The sequence below is a fragment of the Camelus ferus genome, chromosome 23 (assembly GCF_009834535.1).
Source record: "Camelus ferus isolate YT-003-E chromosome 23, BCGSAC_Cfer_1.0, whole genome shotgun sequence".
In the NCBI taxonomy this organism is placed as follows: Eukaryota; Metazoa; Chordata; class Mammalia; order Artiodactyla; family Camelidae; genus Camelus; species Camelus ferus.
In genome coordinates this window covers 25,209,829-25,231,251 of record NC_045718.1, presented here as the reverse complement: position 1 = coordinate 25,231,251, position 21,423 = coordinate 25,209,829, and the positions used below count along the sequence as shown (strand labels likewise).

The 21,423-nt window shown below is 38.2% G+C and overlaps 1 protein-coding gene across 3 annotated transcripts in view; it reads left to right on the top strand.

The window, feature by feature from the left end:
- GREM2 (gremlin 2, DAN family BMP antagonist) overlaps positions 1–21,423 on the top strand; it is a 91,353-nt gene that overhangs the window by 19,042 nt on the left and 50,888 nt on the right. The window contains exon 1 of one of the 3 annotated variants that reach the window (XM_032466493.1): positions 19,994–20,310. The exons of the other annotated variants lie outside the window; for them this stretch is intronic. The gene's annotated coding sequence lies outside the window, so the exon portion shown is untranslated. Of the gene's footprint in view, positions 1–19,993; positions 20,311–21,423 lie in introns of those variants that run through there. 3 annotated transcript variants of the gene reach the window in all.

Here is a 21,423-nt window from a genome sequence, read left to right as displayed (position 1 = left end):
GAAAAGTTTGAGGTCAGTCTGATACGTGTGCTTTTCAAGTTAAACTTTTATTCTGTCTATCTGAACACTTGTAAATTTTTTCTCTATCACTATTATTTTCGATCAGTTTATATAGTATGTTTCTCTTACCATTTTTTCCCTAGGAATGTTGTCAGCATTTTGGTTTACATGTACAGATTTTCCATCAGATAAGATGTTTTCCTCAAATGTTTTTGAGTATTGCTTACGTTTGGTGGGGTCGGGGGGGGGGGCATCTTCCCTGATCATCTCCCTTCTCTCTGCTTCACATCTTTTATCTCATCATTTTCATACATCTATTTTTCTCTGCTTCCACATCACTGATCTGTTTTTTCTGGAGTCTCATTTCTACCTCTGTATCTCCATTGCAAATTTTATTTTTTTATTGTGTTTCCTTTTTGGGGGGTGGGGGAGTCCTATGCAAATTTTAATCCTGTATTAGAGCTTTTGTTTTTTGCCTCCCTTCTCTCACCTAGTGTACTTCTTAATCTTATCCAGCATCTGTTTATTTCAATTCCCTGTTTCCTTATGATTTTCCACTTGTGTTGCACAAAGGTTGTGTCTCCTGACCTCTTGCTCAACTGTTCAGCAGTTTCCAAAAACTTTTCCGGGGCCTGGAGTCAGTCGCATTCAGAAGTCTGCTCTCTTACTTGGCTTCTTCAAAATGCTGATAGATCGGTTCCCTTACTCCACAGTATTTTATCACATTTATCGGTTTTTCCTTCATCCTAGAATGACAGAAAATCTCAGCTCTTCAAACTCAGCAGCCTGCCTGGATCACTCTTGGCTCATTCTATTTATGCTGACTTAGATTGAATCCAGTTTTCGTATTTACTGAGGGAAAAGTTAGTCGATATGAAAGCCCCTCAACAATTGCAAAATCTGGAAGGCTTTTCACCATGTCACTTGGCTGGACTGAGGCTGGATCTTCTATCTCACTGTCACTGGTGACTGGAGATCAAACTAAGTACTTGACAACCATAATTGTTAGCAAGTGCATCCACCTAGCAGTCTCCTCCCACCCATCCACATTTTTTGCTTCACTTGTGAGGACTTCTCCTCCAAAGAAAAATATGCCACCATCTTCTCTCCCTTTCTCTCTGCAACTGCATTTCGGGAGTTAGTCCCTGACTGCATGTAGGAAAGGAGGAACTAAGAAAAGAAGCACTGAGCAGTACAAACCTGCCAAAGCAGCACCTTCCAAAATACAGGCAGTGTCTAGCTTTCCGGTTTGTGTACGTTTGTTTATCTGAATCAGGGGGTAAGCAGCTGGGGGAAGATGATTTCCCCACCAAACTTTACCAAGTAGGCAGACTAACACTGGCACCTACATTTATTAATTAGGTATTTTTAAATTTTTTAATTTAGTTGACTTTTCAGGTAGCACGAATTCTATCCAGATGTATATATATTTGCATGCTGGTTTCCTGTCTCTTTTAGTGTCTTGGTGGGACATGCATTAGGAGAGGCTGGATTAGAAGCTGGTAACAGAATGTCCTTTTAAACTAAGGCCTCTCTTCATGTCTTTAAGTGTGACTGTCTTCCCTCATAGCTGCCCTGACAGTACCGTGGCTGAGATATGAAACACCAGTCTTTGAGAAATGCAAACCTGGATATGATGGAAGATTCAGGTCAGCCTCCCACCCCAAAAGAAGTGTCTCCACAACCTGGCCATTTAATATCAGATAACACATACTGCTTTAATGTACAGTTCCTCTCCTATTCCTAAATGTGGATCAATAGCTTTTGCTGTAGATATAATTATCTAAATGCTGTGGATATATTTGCTATTAGACATATACTGGGAAATCTCTCAAAGTTTTATTTTGCGTTATCTATAAAGTATCCCCATCATGTCAGACAAAACCCATTTACCTGAGTGAGTAGAAATTGACACAAAATAGTTGTATTATTTACAATAGTGTGTTCATATGAATCAAAAATAAATTTTGGGTGACTGTATTAATTTTACTGTTAATAGGAAATGTAAATCACTTAATGAATAGCCATCATATTACTTCAAATGGTATTTAATATCAAAATTGATTTAATACAGGAATGTAATTAGGCCATCACCATTTTGATAAGCATTTTTTAATAAATACATCGTTGAATCTAAATTGAAGTTTTCAGGAGTCTATGGATTAATGAAATAGGATATGAATTTCTATGTACAAGTAAGTTTCTCTATGGAGAGAGTCTGGAATTTTCAGCAAATTCTCAAAGGAATTTATGACCAAAAGAAGGTTAAAAACCATCTTTAGTAGGATTAAAAATATTTTGATAGCAAGGTCTTTTTCTTCCTATTTTGAAATGATGAACATAGTGCTCATGAAACAACAACTGAAGTGTTTCAGGAATTACAGTCAGGAAGGCTAGGTGGCTTGCCTTGGGACAGCATACCACACCATCACTAATGATCTCTGGGTCCCGGGGTGTGTCTCTTACTAAGCCCTTGGTTATCTTATTTGTGAAATGAGGAGTTTGGACTAGAAATGAATTCTAAGATCACTCCCAGCCATAAAATTCTAGGACTAGTCATGAAGATTCATATATAATCTGTAAAAATAAACATAAAAAACAAGGCCCGTGCAACAGATATGCCTTTATTAACATAATCACTGAAATATTAAAACAAAAAAATTACTCCTTGTGAATTCTCAGAATCTCATAAAAATAGTTGACTCTCAATTTCAAGTCCCTTGAAAGTTAGACATTTGATTTCGGATGAAATCACTCGATCTGTTTATATATTCTACTATCTCAATACTGTTCTGTTGTGATGCTTTGCATGATGTTTAAAAAGTTTAATGAACAAAAGCAAACATTGTGGTCACTTCTCAAGACGGTATAAGCAAACTAAGGAGTAAAAGGGAAAAACACAATGGCTCATACAATCTAAGCACACAGTCAGAGAGAAGGGAAACAGCTCTTGTCCCTCTAAACACTTGTTATAATTTAGCAGCAAGACTACCAGAGTGTGGTTGGAAATGAGAGGTATACAATCACTGCGAAGATGAAAGAGAGAAACCGGTTGAGAAGCACTGGACAAATTTAAATGCTGCCGGGGATTCTTGTTTATTTGCCCTAAGAAGCAGTCCAGGTACTCTGTTAGCCAGCACCTTGGGTTAAACCTAGAAATATTTACTATCTTCTTGGCTCAACCACTGGACAAGTGACTGAAAATTACTCACTCCATTTGACTGGAGCTGGAGCCACACATCTGACACTTTCAGGAGCATATCATGAAGAGCTATTTTTAAAATCAAGTGGACTTTTCAGTTTGAAGAGCAAACCATTGCTCCATATGCAACTGATGGGCTCAGAATGGATTCCACTTGATCTGAGAACAGAGGTGTTGATGGCTCTTTATATACACATCTACCTAATACTCTAATCATTTGCTTTAAAATAAAGTAGTTACGCTAAAGAATATTGAGAGACAAATATAAAGAGACAAAGTTTGACAAAAAGACCTCAAACCAGATAATAAATATGTCTTCAGGCCAGACATCAACATACATGAAATGAAGTTATTTCTTCAGCCACATAAATTGGCTGTTTCTTGATTATTAGGAAAGTTATTAGGAAATAACAATTTATTTTCTTATTTTGATATTTTCTTATTTATTTTTTATTAGAAAAAATACTTAGTGAACACTTACTGTGTGCCAGGCAATATACAAGGCTAAGAGAGAGGGAGAAAGAAACTGGGGTTAAAAAGAGACAAATTGTTTTCTTGGGGTAAAACTTGGCCATTGTAGAGCCCAAACTTAAAACCATTTCAGATAGGCACTCAAGCCAAAGCTTTTTCCACTATGTCATTTTACTGATCTGGGCCAATGTTTAGACTTGGACTCATGATAACCAAAGTAACAAAATAATGCCTTTTTTTATGCAGACACCTTTTGTGGGTGTCACTGATTATAATACTCATTGAATCCTGAAAAAGACTAGAAACGGCGATATAGTTCTTTTAGAAGAAAATGAGGCTGAATGGCCTGACAATGTTATAAACTACAATTATTGCCAAAAAGTACTGTCTTATATGAACATGCTGTTATCTGTACATGCTTATTTGTCACTTTAATTGTGTAGATAGTATAATGACTCATCGTGATAATCTAACCTAAGACTTCATAATTTCACTTACATGTATTTAATGTACTAGTTTCTAGAAGAAATAAAAGTTAGTTTTTTTAAATAATTCAATTTTCTATCCATCGATTCAATAAATATAATTAGCACTATAATGTGCAACATTTTGTGAGAGGTAGTGTTACACAGGGGTACCACTGCTGCCCTCAAAATCTTACAAATCATGAAGGTACATAAGCCACACATTCAACTGAATTCGACAGTCATCTGTATTTATCAATCATCTATTTTCAATATGATGCTAGGCACAAAGAAGTTGTGATGTTTAATAAAAACAAAATTTTAGTATTTCAGCATAAATGCACGCATGATACAAGTTCTTCATTCACTGAACAAAGCCTTATTACAAGCCTGCCCTTGAAAGTTCACTATCTAGTGGAGAAAGACCTAATTAATAGATGAACAAACAAGTGCAGCTGTAATTACAACTTGGAAAAGGTGTCATGTAGGTAAAATGGAGACTAAAGAGGGACACGCACTTATATGAGCTTTATTAAGGAAGACCTGCAGGAGGGCTATCGTGAGAGTTGAGACAGCTCCCACCATGTGAAGCGTCAACGACCAGCATCCCAGCAGATGGGAGGACGTGAGCAAAGCAGGAAAGCACACAGCAGCCCCGGAGACAGAAGGGAAGCCAGTGCGGCTGAATCACCGAGCGTGTGAAGAGGGCTGCTTGTAATGAGGGGAAAACGTAACCTGGAGCAAGAGAGGTGCAAACCACGTAAGAGTTCAGAGGCTGAAGGATGAAGCAGGACCTGGAAGATACCGTGGAGGAGCTGGTGTTTGAAAGGAGGTTTGAAGAAGCGGTATGTTTTCTGTAGGTCTGATGGCGTACGCAAGAGGCCATGGATAAGACCGCAGTGCAAAAAATAACTCTAACAATGGCACGTGGTCCCAGACGATTCAAACGTTTGTGCAGGGAACTGTGGCAGATAAGCTTGTAATGGTGAGTTTATGAGAAGTCTTAAATGCTGAGATAAGATTTATGAGGTCTAGTATTTAAGCAATGAGGAAACAGCTCAAACTTTCTAAACAGGGAGTTTCTATGATCAGAGGCAAGTTTTGAAAGATTAGTCTGGTAGAATATGTGAGGCAGGTTGTTGGCAGAGATAACCGAGAGAAAGCCAGTCAGATAGGCGTGAGGTGGTGTGTGTAATCCAGGGTGATGGCGGGGAGCGCTTGCAGAGGGAAGAGCACAGAAACTACTACACAGACTTCACTGTGCTTCACGTCACTGCACTTTGCAGCCGTTGTGTTTTTTACTAGTTGAAGGTTTGCGGCAACCCTGCTTTGAACAAGTCTGCCGGCATCACTTTTCTAACAGCATTTGCTCACTCATGTCTCTATGTCACATTTTGATAATTCTCACAATATTTCAAACTTTCATTATTATTATATTTGTTATGGCGATCTGTGGTCAGTGATCTTTGATGTTACTATTGTAATTGTTTTGGGGTGTCACGAACCACACCCTTAAGACGGTGAACTTAATCAACAAGTGTCTGTGTTCTGACTGCTCTGCTGCCTGGCTGTTCCACCGTCTCTCTCCCTCTCCTCAAGCCTCCCCATCCCCTGAGACACAGCAGTATTGAAGTCAGGCCAATTAATAACCCTACGGTGGCCTCTAAGAGTTCAAGTGAAAGGAAGAGCCGGATATCTGTTACTTTAAATCAAAAGCTAGAAATGATTAAGCTTGGAGAGGAAGGCATGTCAAAAGACAAAAAGCTAGGCTTCTTGTTCCCAACAGTTAGCCTAGATGTGAATGCAATTCCAACGAACACACGGATGAATGATAAGAAAGCGAAGCAGCCTTATTACTGATATGAAGAAAATTTTAGTGGTCTGGCTGGAAGATCAAACTAAGCCACAACATTCCCTTAAGCGACAGCCTATTCCAAAACAAGGGCTTAATTCTCTTCCATTCTAGGAAGGCTGAGAGAGGTGAAGAATCTGCAGAAGAAAAGTCTGAAGCTAGCAAAGGTTGGTTCATGAGGTTTAAGTAAAGAAGCCGTCTTCCTAACATCAAAGTGCAAAGAGAATCAGCAGGTGGTAATGTAGAAGCTACAGCAAGTTATCCAGATCAGCTAAGATCATTAAGGAGGTGGCTGCACTGAAACAAAAGATTTTCAGTGTAAACAAAAGAGCCATATATTGGGAAAAAATGCCATCTAAGACTTTCATAGCTAGAGAGAAAAAGTCAATGCCTGGTTTCAAAGCTCCAAAGGACAGGTTGACTCTCTTGTGCTGATGCAGTTGGTGGTTTTAAATAGAAGCCCATGCTCATTTGCCATTTTGAAAATCCTTGAGTTCTTTAGAAGGATGCTAAATCTAAACTGCCTGTGCTCTACAAATGACAGCACGACTGTTTACAAGATGGCTTACTGACTACTTATTGCTCAGAAAAAAAGATTTCTTTCAAAATATTACCACTTGTTGACAATGCACCTGTTCACCCAAGAGCTCTGACGGAGATGTACAGTGAGATTCATGTTCTCATGCCTGCTCACAATACATCAATTCTTCAGCCCATGCGTCGAGGAGTAATTTCAAATTTCAAGTCTTATTATTGGAGAAATACATTTTACAAGGCTATAGCTGGCATAGATAGTGATTCTTTTGATGGATCTCAGCAAAGTAAATTGAAAACCTTCTGGAAAGGATTCACCATTCTAGATGCTGTGAAGAATATTTGTGATTCACATGAGAAGGTCAAAATATCAACATTAACAGTAATTTGGAAGAAATTGATTTCAACCCTCATGGATGATTTTGAGGGGTTCAAGACTTCAGTGGAGGAAGTAACTGCAAATACGGCTGAAATAGCAAGAGAACTAGAATTAGTTCCCAGCCTGAAGATGGGACTGAGCTCTTGCAATCTCATGGTAAACTCTTTACAGATGAGGGATTGCTTCTTATACATAATCAAATAAAATAGTTTTTTGAGATGGAATCTACTCCCGGTGAAGATACTGTGAAGACTATAGAAATGACAACAAAGGATTTAGACTATTGCATGAATTTAGTTGATAAAGTAGCAGGAGGGTTTGACAGGATTGACTCCAAACTTGAAAGAAGTTCTCCTGTGGGTAAAATGGGGTCAAATAGTCCTGTATGCTATGGAGAAATTGTTCATGAAAGGAAGAGTCAATCACTGTGACAAACTTCATTGTTATCTTACTTTAAGAAGTTGCCACATTCATCCCAACCTTCAGCAACTACCACCCTGATCAGTCAACAGCTGTCAACATGGAAGCAAGACCCTCCATCAGCAAAAAGTTTACGATTTGCTGAAGGCTCAGGTCATGGTTAGCATTTATTAGCAATAGAGTATTTTTAAATTAAGGTACATATATAGTTTTTTTAGATGTAATGCGATCGCACACTTATTTAATAGACTACAGTACAGTGAAAACATAACTTCTATATGCACTGGGAAGCCAAAAAATCCATGTGACTCATTTTTTGTGGTAGTCAACTTTATTACGGTGGTCTGAAACCAAACTTGCAATATCTTTGAGGTATGCCTGTCTTGTCCCTAGTCACTAAGTACTGTGTCATTGATCTCAGCTCACTGCCAAGCATCTAGGAACAACTGTGGAGAGAAGCAATTTTCAGGGTAGACAGATGGTTTGAAGACTATACACTCCATCATTTCTCTGGTTGCTCTAAAAGTCACCCCTTTGTAGAGGCATACCAGCCAGAAGACATGCCATAAAGGAAAATAAATGCAGAAGCAGAAGAAGATTGTGGAAAAATTTATAAGTTCAGCTTGGGATATGTTGGGGTTGAAACTGCTTCCCCTTTATATGAAAAATCACATTATTGGTATAAATATCTTTACCTACAATTAAAATCTCAATATTCCTAATAGGGAGGTGTGACACTCCAGTTTACACCATGTGGCAGTGATGCGTAGACCACTGAAAATCAGGGAATATGCACACGTTTCACTGACAGCCTTCCATTTATAGGAAGAAACTGGACCTTATGTAAATCCTGGTGGTCTTTTGGGTATAGTGGGGCGGGGCAGGGCCAGGGCTGGCGATTCAGTGGGGACTGAGGAGTAAGGGGGAAATGACATTCCATGCAGTAAGCCAAATCTCTGATTTAAAATAAAAACTGCCTGAGTCAAATTTCCTTTTTAAGTCTGATGCTGTCATGCGTAATTGGATTATTCCAAATGTTATTTCTACAGTTTTGTTTTAAAGTAGAATTATATCAGCTATTCAAAGCACAGACTGGTTTGCCATCTGTTTCTGCCCCCAGTATTCTGCCAGGTGGGTATTTGCCTTTTTAGAGAGACAAGGAAAGCAGATAACTTGGGATCTGAGGAAGAACACGCAATGGGGCTTATTAAAGATGGCGGCCTAACCCAGTCCTTCCTCTTCTTCTCATTTGGGAAAACTGTTGCCAGAAGAGAAAGAAAATGTGAGAAAGGGAAAGAAGTTAACAATTTTTTTGGCACTTACCATATGTCAGCTCAGCTAGGTGTTTTCTGTGTATTGTCATTTAGTCCTCATACGCTTGTAAGCTGTGTGTTATTGATCTTTTTTACAGAACTGAGGAACAAGGTTTTGTAGAAGTTAAGTTTGCCTAAAACTGCATAGGGCATTGCTTTCGCTGTCTATTTTTCTTCCCTTAATATGGCAAGTCAACTACTGACCCACAGACAATATTAATTGTATGAAGAAGGTTATCTTTTCCCTTGATAAAACACATTCTCGCATCATGACTGGAAGTGAGCTGTACTCCAACAACCCATGTGGAAAGGGCAAAGAAACCCTGGCAGGGTCAATAAGAGTAAGGCTTTCTCTTCCATAGTCTCAATATGTGAATAATCCCTCCTTTTAGAATTGAATTCATGACTATTAAACATTTAAAATATATATATATTCTAAATAGAAATATCCTCATTGCCCTTTCAAATTTTAAGTTTAATCATTGCTTGTGTGGAGGAAGAGAGAGACAGAGACAGAGAGAAAGAGATAAATGGATAAGCAGACGGTATAATAGCTTAGTAGTCCCATGCTGCCCAGAAATGATCATGGTTTTAAATTTGTACATACTTGTGTGAACTTTTTCCTAGGCAGATGTGTGTGCGTGTCTAGGTACACACACACACACACACACACACACACACACACACACACGAGATTTTTCTATAAGGACTTCTCCTTTCATTTAACAATATATTATATAGACATCTCTCTATGCACATATCTACCAAATTCTCTGTAAAAGCTTCACTATATTCTGTCATTCAGAAATGTCTACCAAACTTAAATAGCATTTCAAGAGCAAAAGAAAAACAGTACAACAACGTGCAAATCTGCAGCTACTCTACAACTAGTTGGCTCAGGAAGCAGATACTTTTTTAGATGAGATTTTACTGGCAGGTAAAAAAAAAAAATTAAAATCTTAATGGACCTCCAGTTGCTAGAATCAGAATTAGTCCATGAAATGCTCAACGTGATTTTGGTGATCCCTTTCCCATCCGGATGGCCTGGCCACCTCTTGATGCCCTATTTTCCAACTCCTCTTGTGGGGTGTGCCCCTTGTAGACATGCCCACTACCAAGGCCTCACCCACTTCCAACTTCCCCACTTCTCTGTCCTGGGTCTCATTCTCTTGGTACACTGTCCCCTTACCCAGCAGGAGTATCAAACAAAAAGTTGCCTGTGTAAGAAGCAGCAGCCTGATTCTGATGGAAATCTAGTTGGGAATCATTGTTGAAAAAATTGTTATTTATCTGTTTGTATTGTGTAATACAGTCACTACTTCATAAAATTCTCTCTTATCTCTTTAGCAAGACTCTAGGGTCATCAAAAGAGAACATTTCATAAAGTACAAAGCTGATTTTTTTTTGTCTAACCATCCTAAATAATCTTGCAAATTTTTTGGAAATTTCATCCATATTGTTGTTTATATAGGTCAGGGATTTTCAAACTGTGGACCATGATCCAAATCTGGCCCACTGCCTGTTTTTATAAATAAAGTTTTATTGGAACACAGCCACACATATTCACTTATGTATTATCTATGACTGCTTTTACTCTGTGGTGGCAGAGTTTAGCCATTGTAGCTTAAAAGCCTAAAATATTTTCTATCTGGCTTTTACTACATAAAAGTTTTGCCAATCCCTCATACTAGTCAATATTCAATAATAACTTCTCATAATTTAATGTGCCATTTGTCCTAGGGTTCCAACTTGTTTTGTAGAGACACAGTACCTTAGGTCAAGGTACTGGGAAATACTCCCAGTGGTGAGAATTCTTAGAAGAGTGACTGTTTCATGAGACAGGTCTTTCTCTCTGAGGACAGTGAAATGTTCCCTTGCCCCCTCCAATCATTCTAAGGGTTCCTCAAATGCCTTCTCATCTTCATTCATTCTTAGCACCATAGCTGAGCTTGGAAAGAGCCATACAGTACAACTCAAGAAGTTCTGTCTACCAAAAAGGAAGAAAAATTCAGGAAAACAAATGAAAAAGAAAATGTGGGTGGGGGCAGATTACTTGTTGGTATCCCCTCCACCCTTCCGGCCTCCTGTCCCTACTCGGATCACCAGTGAGTAGCCTGAGGTGTAGGAGTGGCTGGTGGTAAAAGCATGAGCGCCTGCAGATGTGGGTGTGTGCCTGTGAAAGCAGGGCTGTTGGAGAAATGCCTTGTATTCAAAGGAGAGAAAATGTGTCCCCAGGGACAGAGAGCATCTGCAGGAAATTACAGACTTGAGATCATGTGTATTTCAGAGTGAGGAAGTCGGTATGTAAGAGACTTTGACAGGATGAGTGATGAGGGTGTGTCTGTGCCCAAGACAGTGAGCGTGTGAGAGAGTGACTAAGGCAAGGACAGACATGTGTCACAGAGGGGCACCATATGTGTGACCAAGTGTGTATGGAAGGACAGAAAAGGAAAATAAGTGAAAGAAATCAGAAGAGAGAAAAATACGGATGAGACTGTGATTCTTCCCACCAAGAAGGAATTAGTATATATACATATATATGTGTCACATAGTGTGTATATATATATATATATATATATATATATATATATATATATATATATATATATATATATGTCACATGTATGTATGTGTCACTTTAGTATAATTACATTGGATGTCATCTCAATGCCACTAACAAGAAATTCACTCTGAATCCAGCATAACTCCTCTGGGCTGTAAGGGGGAATAGAATTGGATGGCAAGAGGGTTTACTAAATCCCTGTTTTTTAATAAATGGAGGTAATTTAAATAATATAGACAGGAAAATCATATTAAGGAGAGATATAAGAGCAACCTCACAAATTATATGGTCTTTTAATGTTTAGTTGAGACTTCTCTTCTATCATTTACCATGTTCTACTGTATAATTATCAATTCATCACCTATTTCACTCATCTATATCCCAGCCCCTACTGGGTCTTCTACACAATGTTTGGTGCTTAGTCATAATTATTATTTGTTGAATGAGTTGGCTAATTAATAAGTAAGTAGGTTAGTTATAGGTTGAAAAATCACAACTCCAGTCTCCAATCATAAGTGATAAAAAGACAGCTGTTCCTAAGTTCCTCTAGACTCTGGCGCTTCCTGTAATAATCACATGGTAGCTAGAATCATGGTCATCGTCACCACTAATGAAAGACAATGACATAAGTGCGCAGATTTCACTGCGATGGTTTTTCACATCACTCTCAGAAGAGCAAAGTATTAGAACTGGCCACGGTTACCCAGATCCCAGGTAACAGGGGAAAAAAAATTCTCTCCTGGAACCTGGATATCAACTGATGTAAGAGAAGAGTATGTCTGAAGGTGGGTTTTGCTCATACAGGACATAACAGAGCTGACTATTCCCCAGCAGCAGCCCGCGTCTAAGCATTTACTTCTGCTGTGTCTAAGAGATACTGAATCTGCTCCTGGCCTGGGAGTGGGGCAGGGGTTCTGGCTAGCAGGTCTGGCATTTGATGCATCTGTATTAGTGCTCTGGAAGTTTATAGATTAATTTTTTTAAGTGACTTGTAATAAAACACTATCTATTCCATGTTACATAACTTTGGCCCTAAAACAACTTAGTCCAGAATGTCAAATTTTGGAGGTCAGGTAAAATCTCCAGTAATCTTAAGCCATACATTAGATCTTCACTGATTAAAGGGCTATTGGATCATTTCATGAACCATAGAGGTTAATAAAAATATGTGTGGCCCTCATGTCAGAGGAATAGTTCATTATGCAGCTGACAAAGTTTCTTAGTTCACTGTTCCCACAAGGATAGGGACTAATCTCTCCACTGGATGGTCCAGTTGGCTATATCGATTCACTAGTTTTTAAACATGGAGAACCCATGGGCTAGAGGAAATTTTTAAATAATAATAATAAAATTTAGTAAATCTGTATCTTGCAAAGACCCAAACACAGGGCCTCTTATTTCAGATGTTTTGCTTCCCTTGATTTTGCCTGTAAAATTACCCAGTAGAGTTCATGGCTCTCAAGATGTGAGACCAAGTGATTCTCCTCTTTACTTCCATTTACAATTTAATCACCTCTGAATGCGTAGCAGTTCCATGACATTTCTACCAACTTGATGACTTCTCTCTTGTGAGTCTCTCTGCTGCCTCAGTTACGGAAGCCTGCACACAGACTCTGTTCTTAGAAAGATGAAAACTCTTCTTCAAATGTGGGGTTTCCAATCTTTCAACAATAGGATCTCTGCCCTTTTTCACACTGATAGAGGGACTGGGGAGGCATCTGGATTATTCTCCAATTTACTGTCATTTGGTAGTGGGTGAAAGGAGTTAATGAACCTGATGCTGGTGATCATGCCCATCTCAGGAGAATGGGCCTTCAAGCCTGTGATTATCTCTATAAGTAACGTGACAATAATTTTGGAAATGTTCTCCTGGTATCTTGTACATGGACCCGTAATCCGCTAGATCTCTGCAGCTTTATGCCTTCAAACTCTCTCTTTCGTTTTCAATCCCCTGTTGAAATCTCACTTCTTTTAAAAACTCTTTCATGATACCAAGCAATAAAAACACTCTCCAAAAGGATGGCTTCCATATCTGGGAAATAAAAGGTGGAATAAAAAAGTAAAGAGCAAAGGAATCTTCCAGGTTCTCACAAACGTTCATGCCTCATTTCAGTTATTTTATTTCAACATTTGTTGTTTAAAAAAATAAAAATTTGTCCCATTTGCAGTTCCAAAACAGGGAACCCTAAACAAGTCATTTTATTTGTCTGAATAGCAATGAATAGCTCTAAAAATTTGCAGTAAGACCTATGCTGTCCTTAACGAAAATCAAGTTTAAAAAAATGCATGCGATGCTTTGAAAAAAATGCATGTAAATGGTAGCTCTATTCATTTTCTCCATCTGCATAAATACCACAAACATAGAAGCTAAATACAGTACCCATAATACTAGGTGTAGTTTCAAAGTCCAGATAGATTCGACTCAGTACTGTGTGCTGAGTATCACAGGGCCAAAGTCAAGGTGTTGGCTGGGCTGGTTTTCTTATCTGGAGGCTCTAGGAAAGAATCTACTACAAAGCTTATTCAGATTTTGGCAGAATTCAGATCCTTGCGATTTTCATGCTGAAGTCCCTATTTCCTTGCTGACTGTCAACTAAGGACCATCCTTTGTTCTTTGAAGCTGCTCACATTCTTTCTCACGTGGCCTCTTCCATCTTCAAAATCAGCCATGGAGTACTGAGTTCTCACACTTGAAATCTCTCTGATTGGCCTCTTTTTTGTTTTCCTCCTCTGCTATCACCCAGAGTTCTCTGCCTTTGAAGGTTTGTTTGCTTATGTTATGCCCACTGGAAAACCTTTCTATCTTAAGGTTAACTGTATATAACATAACACAGTCATAGAAGTGAAAATTCATCATAGTCACAGGTTCCAGAGATTAAGATGAGGAGTTTTAGTGAGCCAGTTTTAGAATTCTACCTATAATTTCAAGGTATCAGATTTAGCAAAAAAAAAAGAAAAAAAAAAAAGTACAGTTTACCCAGTTAAATTTGAATTTCAAGAAAACAACAAATCATTTTCAGTCTCTCATGTAATATTTGGGGCATATTATACCAAAAAAAGTTTTTATTATTTATCTGGAATTCAAGTTTAATTGGGCATTCTATATTTTATCTGGCAAGCTAACAAATAAAAAAAACACTTAATCATTTTTTTTCTTTGCGTTACTATGTCAAAAGTTCTTGATTCCAAATGTGCAGGTATATTCATTTAATAATATTGCAGTTTTTGGTGTTAAAAAAAAGTTACTCTTCTTTAATTTTGTCTTATTTCATTATTTTTAATCATGTTACTCACAACCTACAGAATTGATTTCATGATGCACTAATGATCAGGGTATGCAGTTTGAAAACCAAAGGTCTGAAAATAACGGATGAGAAAAACATGGTGGCAGCATTTTTTCTCTAAGCTAATAAATCTAACAATCCTAAGTAGTAAAACCGTTTCCAGAGTCTGGGGCCCAGCTGTAAACGTTTCTTTCCTTTATGTATCACCTTCTTCCTTTGCTAACTATCAGATGGAACTATCATTTGGGGGAAGTTTTGCCCAAACAGTGGGCTCCAACTAGAATTTTTATTTTAAGGTAGAATAAGGATGGTAGGATTTTAGATTGAAGGCCTTGAGAATGAGAGAGAGAGAGAGGTTTAGGGTACTGTGTATAGAAACTTCCAATAGGCTTTAACTGTGCTTTGTATTGTGTGGTGTCATGTGGGTTGTGGGTACACGCTTATTGGCTGTATTACTCTCTACACTTTTTATATGCCAGAATTGTTTCATAATAACAAAAAACAAATGGCAAAGTGGGAAATAAATATCAAACACATTCATATAATAAGAATAAGCTATGAAAGAGGGATGAGGCATCTGGGAGAGAATTTTATGTGTGACATATAAAGTTGGAAACTTAAGACTCAGACTCCAGTTGCTTTGTGTGGCCAAAAAATTATTTCTCAGCTATTTTCCCCATGTTCATTCTTATCCTCCCCCAAGACTTATCATAATACTAGATAATATTTATTGAGTACATATTATGTCCTACAGTCCATGTAACTGGTGTTACCTGCATTGGTTACTTCCTCCTCACAATAACCTTCAAGGCAAGATACTGCTACTATCACCTCTCTATAGATAAGGAAAACAGGGTTCGGAAGATTAGGTAAACTGCACCAAGTTGCAAACCTGATAAGGGACAGACAGAGCCAGGAATCAAATCAAATCTATTTTCTTAGCCTCCAAAGTCTACTGCCTCACAGAAGACAATGATAAAAGAAGTAATATAATGCTCGACTTAATCCATGCTTGGCACAGATCACCTGTTCAGAATGAGTACACCATCAGAAAGTATCACTTAATCACTAAGGAACAGGACAGAGATGGCTATGTTTATAGCTACCTGAGACTTGATGAGGGATTTCTCTGATTTTATGACTCATTAAGCTTATACTATTGTATCCACTTCCAAAGGTAGATAGATAGATAGATAACCCTAGCTTAAGATCCTTAAAAGAGGAAATTTGACTGACAGTCAACCACCATTATCTCTGCATGGTGGCAGACTGGCCTTTGAGCCCAGCTAGTTTGGTATCTGTAGCCATGGCGGGAGCACATGAGAAGGATGCATTGATAGCCATCAAAGGAACTACCTAGGTCTGCTGTTTTATCTGTGTGAGTGGCAGGTATCATGATGGGACTGTCCAGGCCATTACCTCACTATATTTGTCACTATTAAATCTTATTTTAGCCATCTCCTATATTTGCTGCCTAGCCTATGTCATAAGCACATTTAGGTTAAAGGTGCTTCCATCTTCCCTTCACTATGAGTCTGCCATCTTCACCGCTTCCTATCCACATCTCAGGACTAAAAGTACAATGTGGAAGCCTTGCTAACATCTAATAAGCATGAAATAATTTAAAAAAAAAAAAATCCACAGCCACCTGCTCCCTGGGTCTTAAGGGAAAATATAGGGCTTGTGTTGAATATTTGATCATTCTTTTTCCTATTAATTTCCCAGGTTCCTTCATGTGTTCTGTTCTCTGTTCCACTGGGGTGATAGAAACATGACAGATGGCATTCTCATGCAACACAGCCAAGGGCTATATTTTTTGCTATAAAACTCTTACAAATCATTCTTATGCATTTGTGACAGAAATATGGTGACATAAGAGAGAAAAATACTATTACATACATGTGAACAGCAGAAATTTGTGGACACTAAGTGTACAGATTCAAATATATCAATGAATCATAAATGCATATTTCATTTGGAGGTTTTGATATAAGTATACAGCATTAATAAACAGAATATCTGGCTTTCTATAAAATAAATATAGAAAAATAGTTATTAGATTGAAGAATTTTAGTTATCATGTATCAAAATCACTTAAGGAGTTTTAAGTTTAACCTGCTATGATACTCTAAGGAAAATGATTATAGCTATAAAAGAGACTAAACAAACATTTACGGATTTATCAATAAATTGAGGAGGTAAAAGAAAGCTATTAAGATGAATGTAGAGATAACAAAGAGAAAAATATCAGTGTTAGAATGGCATCCAACCTAAGGTGGAAAAGGAATAAAAAGTAAGAATAGAAAAGATCAAGAATGTGAGGCTTGTGGGAGGGTATAGCTCAGTGGTAGAGTGCTTGCCTAGCATGCACAAGGTCCTGGGTTCAAACCCCAGCACCTCTATTAAAAATGAATAAGCATTTTTTAAAAAGTAGCTTCCTCTCCAAAAAAAAAAAAAAAAAAAAAAGAATGTGAGGCTTATAGCACCAGAAGTGGAATCAGTCTTCAGTATACTAGTTATGTAGGAACCTTGTATCTTTGAATAATAGAGGAATAATTGTAACTTCTTTTATTTTTCTTCTATATTATTTTGAAAGTTTTTTCTTATTACAAATATACATATTCATCAGAGAACTTATTGAGATATGTGAAAAAGATCATTTATTATCACCTTTAGTCCAGAAATATATTTAGAGCTAATCATAATCTTTTAAAAAACTTAATAACGTTTCATGAAGCTCATTCAATGAAATTATAAACTACTTTTTTAATATTTTAAAGGTCCATAATAAAATCAAAAGTCAAACTGAAATAAAACCTGGATCATCTAGTCTGATCTTTTTAATAATGCTTTGATAATCTCTTTAGATGATTGTGAGCCCTTTTCCTGACCACTTCAATGACTGGGAAATTATCAATTTGCCAGGAAATCTTTGAATGCTTGAAATTGCTTGAATGCTCTAATGATGAGAAGTCCTTCTCTATCCTGAATTTTGTCCCCCTCCTCTAATTTCTCTCCAGAAGAGCACTGGACTTGGAATTCATTTCAGAATTGTCCCATCCTTTAGTGCCAATAACCGTAGCTAAATTATGTTACTTTACTATACAAACTCTACCTAAAAAATTAGGCTAACAACACTTACCCTATATCCCTTATAAAGTTGTTCAAAGATTCAAGTAAGAAAATATGCAGAATCACTGCCTTATCAACTCCTCTGAATACACACCAATTTGTGACTGTCTTCTGTAAAAAGTGCCACACTGAACTAAAAGGATAATCCTGATATGACTGAATGCGTGGAGAATAAAATGGGATTGTTCTGCAGAGCAGGCCACTATTATGCATGCTGAGATGCAGTTTTTCTTATTACCACAGTCTAGCCATTTATAAAGGGCTAACTGAACTGCAGCATTTGAGAAATGTCTTCGAAAAAATCTTTTTAATGTAGCAAAATGATAAAAAGAATGAATGTAGGATAAGTAAATATGAATGATCTGTTTTCTCCTAATTATACAACTGATTGGGTGCAGGAGGTGTCTCCTTCATCATCTGGTTTTGCTCTTTATCTGAGGAAAAGAAGGCTTGTATTATCACCTAAAACGATGTTTAAGATTTATCTGTGACTTTGTGTTATCCATGATTTTATTTACACTGTCTTTCCAGTGACATAAAGAGCTATACTGAGCCCCTAAAATAAGCAGAAACTATAACAACCTGCTTGTTTTTATCAGACTATTTTCTTTTTTCTTACAAGGAAATTCTATGAGAGTACAAATTATTGGCAATTTATCTGAACAAATCATGATCTGTCCCAGATCATATGTAAAGTAACTATTTATCAAGTTGGTCATATGATTTCATGAATTGTTAGCTCTGTTGTGCAAAGGCGGGCTGGAACATTTCATTTACTTTTTAGTTAATAGTTTGTATAGAGAAATAATCTCAAAAAGATAAGGAAATCAGTCATCCAATCTCCCATCTCTGTTCACTGTCTACCATCATGACCTAACGCAGGTCACTTCATCCTTCTCTGACTCTATTTCTCCACTGGAAAATCTGGAAAGTGTTACCTATGACTCCTTTGTTTCTAAGATTGATAAGACCATTAGAGGAAATGCACTCTACACATTCAAAAGTTTATGACAGTGTCTTTTGTGTTTTTGTTTTTGTTTTTTTTAACGGCTTACCTAAAGATAGGGAATGGACTGGAGTTATTAAAGCAATAAGGATATGCCATTTGAAGTTGGATGTGGTTGGCAGAAACCAATGGCCAAATGTGGTTTTGTTTTATATTTCTTTTGTCAATTTCAGCTATTTTATGTTGACCTATTCTCAGAAGAAGTCTTCCTGGAATGTGCCCAAATAAGAAGGTAGTCTGTTTGGAAACAAGACATTTCAAGAACTAATTATTGTTTCCTGTGATTTTGCAACAAAATGTGTTATGAGTTAGGCTGGAATCAGAACACCAAACACCAAATAATATAAAAGGGGACAACATCGGGAAAAAGTTTCAAGTCAAAAATCAAAATAGAGCTCAGTGATTTCAGAAGCAATGGCTTCTTGTCAAGAATAACTGTCATTAAAATTTCCATAGGCACCAGTGAAAATGAATTTGGGGTAAAAGGCGAAGGTAGGGCCTATTTTATAAAACACAGTGAAACTTTATTTTGTTCTTAATTTCCCCAGCCAAGTTTGTAAAAAATTTCAACATTTTCTTGGGCTCTTTCTCTGCTGAGGAGGGTAAAGGTTTATCTCTATTGACATATACAGTCAATGAAAAATGTAATCCAGGAAATTTTATCAGCAGAGTCTGACTAGTCTTCTTTGGCTTGTGAAGCACACAGAGTCTCAGTCTTGAGCCTATCAGTGGAGAGACCAAAAAAATACTCCAAGAGGAAGAATGCAGGCAGCTCTGGAGCCCTCTGGTATGACACAGCGAGCCCACGCAGCAGAGTATCGTCTGGCGTCCTTTTTCCAAGTTCTCTGGATGCCGAAGAGTCTGATTTGCGTTTAAAAAAAAAAAAAAAAAAAAACCTTCTGCATTCAATAAACAAAAGTAAGGATGATGACCAAAGAGCTATTTGGAACAGAAAACAAACTCAAGCATTGAATGTTTTGTACTGAATTCATTCAAGGTTTTATTAGTTGATTTCTCACTTAGGTTAGTAGGCTCAGCTTGCTTTTAATTTCACTGAGCCTCAGTTATTCAAAACAAAAGGAGCCTGGGATGATGATGATGATGTGTGTGAATGAGGACTAATCTCACACAGGCTTTGTACATTCTTCACATTGCAAACCCGTCAACAAAAGGAGGAAGAAGATCTGAGGGGAATGAGTGGGTTTTGTGGGTTTACGGGATGGAGAATTTCTCTACATAAACAGGGAGGTTTGGATTGGAAATCTGCTAAGAAAAACGTTGCAGCTGACCACAAGGCAGTAAATCCACAGACTGGAAGGAGGGAAAGGGAAACTGTGTGTGGCTGCAGCGTTTGTGGATTAGATGCGAAACAAGTGCGGAGCGGGACCACGCAGGGGGGGCGGCTGGCGCGGTTTGCTCGGGGCTCAGAGTGGATAGCACTCGCAAAGCGCGGGGACAGCGCGGAGCACGGAGCTAGGGCTCCGTGCGCCTCTGCCTGCCCTGCGCTCCGCCCTGAGCGCCCCGCGTGCGCTGCCTGCTGCACCCTTTCTCCGTGCGCTCCTGCCTGCGCTCGGTTCCCTGGGCGCCTGCAGCCCTGACACGTCGGCGGTGACTCAACTTTCGCCGTGCTGGGACCACACAGCTTGGAGGAGGACAGGGACCCCAGGACCGCGCCATCACGTCAAAGCAGGTATGCGCTTGTCACGCCCAGTCTGCCTCAGACGCTCTCTCTGATTTCCACCTTCACCAGGCGCCTCACAGTAATTGACGTGGTTTATCCTGTTGCCCGCAAGAAGAGAAAGCGCTGAGTGAAATGTCGCGCCTGACTCACCCTAGATAATTAAAGCTGTGAGCATGTGTCTGGGGCCACAAGTTGTATGCACCTATTGAGTTATCCACGGATGTAAAGCAAGGACCTTCAAACTTGAACATGATCCCTTTAAAAAAACAAATCAACACCTGTGTGTTGCCGTGCAGCCGATTTATATACCTCGTGGTGACTTCCATTATAGTTATGACCTATAGCAAGTCAAACATTGTCTGATTGTTGGAAAGCAGTCTTTGAACTTTTCCCACCTACCCAGATCAGGTTAATATCCTCCCCACAGGAATAGGAACCACAGTGGGCTTGGGAATGATTGTGATTTTAAAGCATGTAGCCAAGATGGACTAAGCTCATGAGTGAAATATCATTGCATCATTATGCTATGGTTGAAGGAGAGAAAGAGAGAATGTGGTTGTCAAACACCATCCTTGTGTACCTGATTTATTTTTACAGTTGAAAGTGCATTTATTTATATTGTGCACCCGCAGACAGGATGAGTTCCAGGACCTCATGTCTTGCTACTTTTAAATGTCATGAATTAGAACTGTGCCATAAATATGACACTTGTAAGGGAAATGTCAATTTTTGGTGTGATTTTATTTGATCCTAAAATTGGTGGACTTCTGGCTATTTCTTTCTCTTTCTCCTTTTATTCTGAAGCATGAATTTTGTAAAAAAACAAAAAACTATTTCTTGGGACTTGACCATGTTTGATTTTGAATTTTGAAGATGGTTATATAACTTCTTCCCCTCTTGATTACTTATGATTAAATTAGCATTGCTTAATGGGTTCAATCTTTCCCTGGAAAAGCCAGAGGGGACTGAATAAAGTCTCATTTAGAAGGTTAGTCTTGTTTTGGGTGATTCCCCAAGTACTGGAGTTCAGCTTCTCTGAACCCTTGTAAAGAGAGCTTTTCCTGCAGTGGTGGACATACACAGATTGGAACTTTAGTTCAGTAAGAGAATGACCCTATAGCA